Raw genomic sequence first — 11,075 nt, 5'->3', positions numbered from 1 at the left:
AGAGAGATGCGGGGAGATGAGAGAATGGAGATCAGAGAGAGAGAGAGATGTGGGGGAGATGAGATCGCTTGCCATGTTAATTAGCTCGTTTTGCTCAGTGGGATATGAACGTGTGCCGATGATTATTCATGCTCCCATATTTCTATGACTCTATATCCCCGCTTGGGTATCTACACATTTTGTTTTGAACTTATTTCGCACCGTACATAGCCAACCTTTTTTTATATCGGAGGTGCATAGCCCAGGTGGAATGAGATCAACTTCCACTGTGGTCATCCTGTGGATAGACGTGGCCCCCACCATGAGAACGTGGAATTTCCGCCACTGGCTCTGGGGAGGGGGGGGGGGGGGGTGGGGCTGCCAACTGAGATGAGCACGAGCCAGGGTCACGATCACCACTCCGCGTTGTGGCCTCGAAGTGCACCTAGCCTGGCACAAGCACCGTGGTGACGTTACAGTAAGATTCCGGGCCGCGGCAAGTATGACGAGTAGCGGCACTTGCCACCGCCACCCCCCTCTCTCTCTTTTTTATCCTCTTACCAACCCCGCACTAACCAGAGTGGTGAAGTATGGTCATGACCGACAGAGGCACACGAAGTCCTTGCACGCAACAGTGCGTGAACGGCACGCTTCCTTACGACACGACGTGCCGTACAAATGTTCATTAAAATAACACGGGAAACAGAATTGCAATTAAAAAAAAACAGAGAGGAACGTTACATTAGCTCCTCATTAGCTTTTAGTGGGGGGGGGAGGGGGGGGTGTAGGATATCGGGAGAAAGTTTCCACCAAAGCCCAAGTGGAATGCCCGGTGGGACGAATCATCGCGTCCGTGAGTGCTCTATCACGGATCCACGCCGCTCCATCGGCGGACAGCGGCAAAACACCACAGGCAAAGATCCCCCGTGTAGCCGCGACAGGCTGTGGGGACAAGTGCTGTCTGTTAGCGAGCACCCAGTAGAGCCACAGACAAAGATCCCCCGTGTAGCCGCGACAGGGCAGCTGTGCCAAGTGCTGTTAGCGAGCACCTAGTAAGGCCCGAGACAAAGTCCCCCCGTGCAGCCTTAACGGACTGTTGGGGCAAGTGCTGTCAGCGTGCCGCTGTGAAGGCCGGAACGGCACAGGAGGGGGTGGGGGCAGAACCATGCCCGGCCGCCTTTGTCTCTCCAGTGGCGATGTTCAACGCACGACCACTTCGAGGCTGAGTCGACCTTGGTGAGGTACATCGCCACCGGTTCAAGGTAAATCGTCACCAGTGTTGGCCGCGAGCTGGAATCGAACTCGGGTTTGTCCGTCCGCGTGAGGGCCGGCGGCCGGCGCTGGTGGCGCGGAGCTGCGCTGAGCTGAGCGCTGTCAGCCGCCAGAGACGCACGCGCACGCACGCGCGCGCCCGCACGCGCGCGCGCCTCGCGACGTGATAGATTGCACGCAGCGCGTGAACGCGCACAAACAAGGCGGCGATCACTCGGTGGAGCGAGGGGAGGGGAGAGAGGGGAGCGTTCCTTGCACCATCTCTGAGAGATCTCCCCGTTCCCCGCGTTGCTATTTGCGCGACTTGCCAAAGCGTCCGCCCGAAATAGGCTGAGAATCCATGGGGACCCAGCAGGCCGGGTACAAAGACAAAGATCCCCCTGCCCACGTGCAGCCTTAACAGACTGCGGGGACAAGTGCTGTTAGTGTGCAGATGTGAAGGCCGGAGCGGCACAGGACGGGGTGGTTGACCAGCAACGCGCTCGGCCCGGGTTTATCTCCCCAGTGCTAACGTGTGCACACCGCATCGGGTCCTCATCTTGGGCCGAGTCGATCTAGGGGAGGCCCAGTACCGGTTCAGATCATCGTCATTCGGTTTTGTCTCCGGGTTGCGTGGCGCGACGTAGCGCTAACCGCTGCGCCACCGCTCCCCGGCACCACGCGCAGACACCGGATTGTAAGGCGCGCCCAAAGTACAATGCTCCCTTGAACAAACTGGAGGAAACACACGAAGTTCGTCTTGATTTGGGAGAGACAAAACACAGACACGGAGACACAGCCAGACACACGAAGTTCGTCTTGATTTGGGAGAGACAAAACACAGACACGGAGACACAGCTAGACACATGAAGTTCGTCTTGGTTTGGGAGAGACACACCACAGACACGGAGACACAGCCAGACACACGAAGTTCGTCTTGATTTGAGAGAGACACACCACAGACACGGAGACACAGCCAGACACACGAAGTTCGTCTTGATTTGAGAGAGACACACCACAGACACGGAGACACAGCCAGACACACGAAGTTCGTCTTGATTTGAGAGAGACACACCACAGACACGGAGACACAGCCAGACACACGAAGTTCGTCTTGATTTGAGAGAGACACACCACAGACACGGAGACACAGCCAGACACACGAAGTTCGTCTTGATTTGAGAGAGACACACCACAGACACGGAGACACAGCCAGACACACGAAGTTCGTCTTGATTTGAGAGAGACACACCACAGACACGGAGACACAGCCAGACACACGAAGTTCGTCTTGATTTGGGAGAGACACACCACAGACACGGAGACACAGCCAGACACACGAAGTTCGTCTTGGTTTGGGAGAGACACACCACAGACACGGAGACACAGCCAGACACACGAAGTTCGTCTTGATTTGAGAGAGACACACCACAGACACGGAGACACAGCCAGACACACGAAGTTCGTCTTGATTTGAGAGAGACACACCACAGACACGGAGACACAGCCAGACACACGAAGTTCGTCTTGATTTGAGAGAGACACACCACAGACACGGAGACACAGCCAGACACACGAAGTTCGTCTTGATTTGGGAGAGACACACCACAGACACGGAGACACAGCCAGACACACGAAGTTCGTCTTGGTTTGGGAGAGACACACCACAGACACGGAGACACAGCCAGACACACGAAGTTCGTCTTGATTTGGGAGAGACAAAACACAGACACGGAGACACAGCCAGACACACGAAGTTCGTCTTGATTTGGGAGAGACAAACCACAGACACGGAGACACAGCCAGACACACGAAGTTCGTCTTGATTTGGGAGAGACAAAACACAGACACGGAGACACAGCCAGACACACGAAGTTCGTCTTGATTTGGGAGAGACAAACCACAGACACGGAGACACAGCCAGACACACGAAGTTCGTCTTGATTTGGGAGAGACAAAACACAGACACGGAGACACAGCCAGACACACAAAGTTCGTCTTGATTTGGGAGAGACAAAACACAGACACGGAGACACAGCCAGACACACGAAGTTCGTCTTGATTTGGGAGAGACACACCACAGACACGGAGACACAGCCAGACACACAAAGTTCGTCTTGATTTGGGAGAGACAAAACACAGACACGGAGACACAGCCAGACACACGAAGTTCGTCTTGATTTGGGAGAGACAAAACACAGACACGGAGACACAGCCAGACACACGAAGTTCGTCTTGATTTGGGAGAGACAAAACACAGACACGGAGACACAGCCAGACACGAAGTTCGTCTTGATTTGGGAGAGACACACCACCGACACAGAGACACAGCCAGACACACGAAGTTCGTCTTGATTTGAGAGAGACACACCACCGACACAGAGACACAGCCAGACACACCAAGTTCGTCTTGATTTGAGAGAGACACACCACAGACACGGAGACACAGCCAGACACACAAAGTTCGTCTTGATTTGGGAGAGACACACCACAGACACGGAGACACAGCCAGACACACGAAGTTCGTCTTGATTTGAGAGAGACAAACCACAGACACGGAGACACAGCCAGACACACGAAGTTCGTCTTGATTTGGGAGAGACAAAACACAGACACGGAGACACAGCCAGACACACGAAGTTCGTCTTGATTTGGGAGAGACAAACCACAGACACGGAGACACAGCCAGACACACGAAGTTCGTCTTGATTTGGGAGAGACAAAACACAGACACGGAGACACAGCCAGACACACGAAGTTCGTCTTGATTTGGGAGAGACAACCCACAGACACGGAGACACAGCCAGACACACGAAGTTCGTCTTGATTTGGGAGAGACAAAACACAGACACGGAGACACAGCCAGACACACAAAGTTCGTCTTGATTTGGGAGAGACAAAACACAGACACGGAGACACAGCCAGACACACGAAGTTCGTCTTGATTTGAGAGAGACACACCACAGACACGGAGACACAGCCAGACACACAAAGTTCGTCTTGATTTGGGAGAGACACACCACAGACACGGAGACACAGCCAGACACACGAAGTTCGTCTTGATTTGAGAGAGACAAACCACAGACACGGAGACACAGCCAGACACACGAAGTTCGTCTTGATTTGGGAGAGACAAAACACAGACACGGAGACACAGCCAGACACACGAAGTTCGTCTTGATTTGGGAGAGACAAACCACAGACACGGAGACACAGCCAGACACACGAAGTTCGTCTTGATTTGGGAGAGACAAAACACAGACACGGAGACACAGCCAGACACACGAAGTTCGTCTTGATTTGGGAGAGACAACCCACAGACACGGAGACACAGCCAGACACACGAAGTTCGTCTTGATTTGGGAGAGACAAAACACAGACACGGAGACACAGCCAGACACACAAAGTTCGTCTTGATTTGGGAGAGACAAAACACAGACACGGAGACACAGCCAGACACACGAAGTTCGTCTTGATTTGGGAGAGACACACCACAGACACGGAGACACAGCCAGACACACAAAGTTCGTCTTGATTTGGGAGAGACAAAACACAGACACGGAGACACAGCCAGACACACGAAGTTCGTCTTGATTTGGGAGAGACAAAACACAGACACGGAGACACAGCCAGACACACGAAGTTCGTCTTGATTTGGGAGAGACAAACCACAGACACGGAGACACAGCCAGACACACGAAGTTCGTCTTGATTTGGGAGAGACAAAACACAGACACGGAGACACAGCCAGACACACAAAGTTCGTCTTGATTTGGGAGAGACAAAACACAGACACGGAGACACAGCCAGACACACGAAGTTCGTCTTGATTTGGGAGAGACACACCACAGAGACGGAGACACAGCCAGACACACAAAGTTCGTCTTGATTTGGGAGAGACAAAACACAGACACGGAGACACAGCCAGACACAGGAAGTTCGTCTTGATTTGGGAGAGACAAAACACAGACACGGAGACACAGCCAGACACACAAAGTTCGTCTTGATTTGGGAGAGACAAAACACAGACACGGAGACACAGCCAGACACACGAAGTTCGTCTTGATTTGAGAGAGACACACCACAGACACGGAGACACAGCCAGACACACGAAGATCGTCTTGATTTGAGAGAGACACACCACCGACACGGAGACACAGCCAGACACACGAAGTTCGTCTTGATTTGGGAGAGACACACCACAGACACGGAGACACAGCCAGACACACGAAGTTCGTCTTGATTTGGGAGAGACAAACCACAGACACGGAGACACAGCCAGACACACGAAGTTCGTCTTGATTTGGGAGAGACAAAACACAGACACGGAGACACAGCCAGACACACAAAGTTCGTCTTGATTTGGGAGAGACAAAACACAGACACGGAGACACAGCCAGACACACGAAGTTCGTCTTGATTTGGGAGAGACAAACCACAGACACGGAGACACAGCTAGACACACGAAGTTCGTCTTGATTTGGGAGAGACAAAACACAGACACGGAGACACAGCCAGACACACGAAGTTCGTCTTGATTTGAGAGAGACACACCACAGACACGGAGACACAGCCAGACACACGAAGTTCGTCTTGGTTTGAGAGAGACACACCACAGACACGGAGACACAGCCAGACACACGAAGTTCGTCTTGGTTTGAGAGAGACAAACCACAGACACGGAGACACAGCCAGACACACGAAGTTCGTCTTGATTTGGGAGAGACAAAACACAGACACGGAGACACAGCCAGACACACGAAGTTCGTCTTGATTTGGGAGAGACAAACCACAGACACGGAGACACAGCCAGACACACGAAGTTCGTCTTGATTTGGGAGAGACAAAACACAGACACGGAGACACAGCCAGACACACAAAGTTCGTCTTGATTTGGGAGAGACAAAACACAGACACGGAGACACAGCCAGACACACGAAGTTCGTCTTGATTTGGGAGAGACACACCACAGACACGGAGACACAGCCAGACACACAAAGTTCGTCTTGATTTGGGAGAGACAAAACACAGACACGGAGACACAGCCAGACACACGAAGTTTGTCTTGATTTGACAGAGACAAAACACAGACACGGAGACACAGCCAGACACACGAAGTTCGTCTTGATTTGACAGAGACAAAACACAGACACGGAGACACAGCCAGACACACGAAGTTCGTCTTGATTTGAGAGAGACACACCACAGACACGGAGACACAGCCAGACACACGAAGTTCGTCTTGATTTGAGAGAGACACACCACAGACACGGAGACACAGCCAGACACACGAAGTTCGTCTTGATTTGAGAGAGACACACCACAGACACGGAGACACAGCTAGACACACGAAGTTCGTCTTGATTTGGGAGAGACAAAACACAGACACGGAGACACAGCCAGACACACGAAGTTCGTCTTGATTTGGGAGAGACAAAACACAGACACGGAGACACAGCCAGACACGAAGTTCGTCTTGATTTGGGAGAGACACACCACCGACACAGAGACACAGCCAGACACACGAAGTTCGTCTTGATTTGAGAGAGACACACCACCGACACAGAGACACAGCCAGACACACCAAGTTCGTCTTGATTTGAGAGAGACACACCACAGACACGGAGACACAGCCAGACACACAAAGTTCGTCTTGATTTGGGAGAGACACACCACAGACACGGAGACACAGCCAGACACACGAAGTTCGTCTTGATTTGAGAGAGACAAACCACAGACACGGAGACACAGCCAGACACACGAAGTTCGTCTTGATTTGGGAGAGACAAAACACAGACACGGAGACACAGCCAGACACACGAAGTTCGTCTTGATTTGGGAGAGACAAACCACAGACACGGAGACACAGCCAGACACACGAAGTTCGTCTTGATTTGGGAGAGACAAAACACAGACACGGAGACACAGCCAGACACACGAAGTTCGTCTTGATTTGGGAGAGACAAACCACAGACACGGAGACACAGCCAGACACACGAAGTTCGTCTTGATTTGGGAGAGACAAAACACAGACACGGAGACACAGCCAGACACACAAAGTTCGTCTTGATTTGGGAGAGACAAAACACAGACACGGAGACACAGCCAGACACACGAAGTTCGTCTTGATTTGGGAGAGACACACCACAGACACGGAGACACAGCCAGACACACAAAGTTCGTCTTGATTTGGGAGAGACAAAACACAGACACGGAGACACAGCCAGACACACGAAGTTCGTCTTGATTTGGGAGAGACAAAACACAGACACGGAGACACAGCCAGACACACGAAGTTCGTCTTGATTTGGGAGAGACAAACCACAGACACGGAGACACAGCCAGACACACGAAGTTCGTCTTGATTTGGGAGAGACAAAACACAGACACGGAGACACAGCCAGACACACAAAGTTCGTCTTGATTTGGGAGAGACAAAACACAGACACGGAGACACAGCCAGACACACGAAGTTCGTCTTGATTTGGGAGAGACACACCACAGAGACGGAGACACAGCCAGACACACAAAGTTCGTCTTGATTTGGGAGAGACAAAACACAGACACGGAGACACAGCCAGACACAGGAAGTTCGTCTTGATTTGGGAGAGACAAAACACAGACACGGAGACACAGCCAGACACACAAAGTTCGTCTTGATTTGGGAGAGACAAAACACAGACACGGAGACACAGCCAGACACACGAAGTTCGTCTTGATTTGAGAGAGACACACCACAGACACGGAGACACAGCCAGACACACGAAGATCGTCTTGATTTGAGAGAGACACACCACCGACACGGAGACACAGCCAGACACACGAAGTTCGTCTTGATTTGGGAGAGACACACCACAGACACGGAGACACAGCCAGACACACGAAGTTCGTCTTGATTTGGGAGAGACAAACCACAGACACGGAGACACAGCCAGACACACGAAGTTCGTCTTGATTTGGGAGAGACAAAACACAGACACGGAGACACAGCCAGACACACAAAGTTCGTCTTGATTTGGGAGAGACAAAACACAGACACGGAGACACAGCCAGACACACGAAGTTCGTCTTGATTTGGGAGAGACAAACCACAGACACGGAGACACAGCTAGACACACGAAGTTCGTCTTGATTTGGGAGAGACAAAACACAGACACGGAGACACAGCCAGACACACGAAGTTCGTCTTGATTTGAGAGAGACACACCACAGACACGGAGACACAGCCAGACACACGAAGTTCGTCTTGGTTTGAGAGAGACACACCACAGACACGGAGACACAGCCAGACACACGAAGTTCGTCTTGGTTTGAGAGAGACAAACCACAGACACGGAGACACAGCCAGACACACGAAGTTCGTCTTGATTTGGGAGAGACAAAACACAGACACGGAGACACAGCCAGACACACGAAGTTCGTCTTGATTTGGGAGAGACAAACCACAGACACGGAGACACAGCCAGACACACGAAGTTCGTCTTGATTTGGGAGAGACAAAACACAGACACGGAGACACAGCCAGACACACAAAGTTCGTCTTGATTTGGGAGAGACAAAACACAGACACGGAGACACAGCCAGACACACGAAGTTCGTCTTGATTTGGGAGAGACACACCACAGACACGGAGACACAGCCAGACACACAAAGTTCGTCTTGATTTGGGAGAGACAAAACACAGACACGGAGACACAGCCAGACACACGAAGTTCGTCTTGATTTGGGAGAGACAAAACACAGACACGGAGACACAGCCAGACACACGAAGTTCGTCTTGATTTGGGAGAGACAAACCACAGACACGGAGACACAGCCAGACACACGAAGTTCGTCTTGATTTGGGAGAGACAAAACACAGACACGGAGACACAGCCAGACACACAAAGTTCGTCTTGATTTGGGAGAGACAAAACACAGACACGGAGACACAGCCAGACACACGAAGTTCGTCTTGATTTGGGAGAGACACACCACAGACACGGAGACACAGCCAGACACACAAAGTTCGTCTTGATTTGGGAGAGACAAAACACAGACACGGAGACACAGCCAGACACACGAAGTTCGTCTTGATTTGGGAGAGACAAAACACAGACACGGAGACACAGCCAGACACACAAAGTTCGTCTTGATTTGGGAGAGACAAAACACAGACACGGAGACACAGCCAGACACACGAAGTTCGTCTTGATTTGAGAGAGACACACCACAGACACGGAGACACAGCCAGACACACGAAGATCGTCTTGATTTGAGAGAGACACACCACCGACACGGAGACACAGCCAGACACACGAAGTTCGTCTTGATTTGGGAGAGACACACCACAGACACGGAGACACAGCCAGACACACGAAGTTCGTTTTGATTTGGGAGAGACAAACCACAGACACGGAGACACAGCCAGACACACGAAGTTCGTCTTGATTTGGGAGAGACAAAACACAGACACGGAGACACAGCCAGACACACAAAGTTCGTCTTGATTTGGGAGAGACAAAACACAGCCACGGAGACACAGCCAGACACACGAAGTTCGTCTTGATTTGGGAGAGACAAACCACAGACACGGAGACACAGCTAGACACACGAAGTTCGTCTTGATTTGGGAGAGACAAAACACAGACACGGAGACACAGCCAGACACACGAAGTTCGGCTTGATTTGAGAGAGACACACCACAGACACGGAGACACAGCCAGACACACGAAGTTCGTCTTGGTTTGAGAGAGACACACCACAGACACGGAGACACAGCCAGACACACGAAGTTCGTCTTGGTTTGAGAGAGACAAACCACAGACACGGAGACACAGCCAGACACACGAAGTTTGTCTTGATTTGACAGAGACAAAACACAGACACGGAGACACAGCCAGACACACGAAGTTCGTCTTGATTTGACAGAGACAAAACACAGACACGGAGACACAGCCAGACACACGAAGTTCGTCTTGATTTGAGAGAGACACACCACAGACACGGAGACACAGCCAGACACACGAAGTTCGTCTTGATTTGAGGGAGACACACCACAGACACGGAGACACAGCCAGACACACGAAGTTCGTCTTGATTTGAGAGAGACACACCACAGACACGGAGACACAGCCAGACACACGAAGTTCGTCTTGATTTGGGAGAGACAAACCACAGACACGGAGACACAGCCAGACACACGAAGTTCGTCTTGATTTGGGAGAGACAAAACACAGACACGGAGACACAGCCAGACACACAAAGTTCGTCTTGATTTGGGAGAGACAAAACACAGACACGGAGACACAGCCAGACACACGAAGTTCGTCTTGATTTGGGAGAGACAAACCACAGACACGGAGACACAGCTAGACACACGAAGTTCGTCTTGATTTGGGAGAGACAAAACACAGACACGGAGACACAGCCAGACACACGAAGTTCGTCTTGATTTGAGAGAGACACACCACAGACACGGAGACACAGCCAGACACACGAAGTTCGTCTTGATTTGGGAGAGACAAAACACAGACACGGAGACACAGCCAGACACACAAAGTTCGTCTTGATTTGGGAGAGACAAAACACAGACACGGAGACACAGCCAGACACACGAAGTTCGTCTTGATTTGACAGAGACACACCACAGACACGGAGACACAGCCAGACACACAAAGTTCGTCTTGATTTGGGAGAGACAAAACACAGACACGGAGACACAGCCAGACACACGAAGTTCGTCTTGATTTGGGAGAGACAAAACACAGACACGGAGACACAGCCAGACACACGAAGTTCGTCTTGATTTGGGAGAGACAAACCACAGACACGGAGACACAGCCAGACACACGAAGTTCGTCTTG

This window comes from Petromyzon marinus, chromosome 51 (assembly GCF_048934315.1).
Source record: "Petromyzon marinus isolate PM22_M1 ecotype Great Lakes invasive population chromosome 51, UKy_Petmar_22M1.pri1.0, whole genome shotgun sequence".
In the NCBI taxonomy this organism is placed as follows: Eukaryota; Metazoa; Chordata; class Hyperoartia; order Petromyzontiformes; family Petromyzontidae; genus Petromyzon; species Petromyzon marinus.
Note: the sequence above shows the minus strand (reverse complement) of the source record.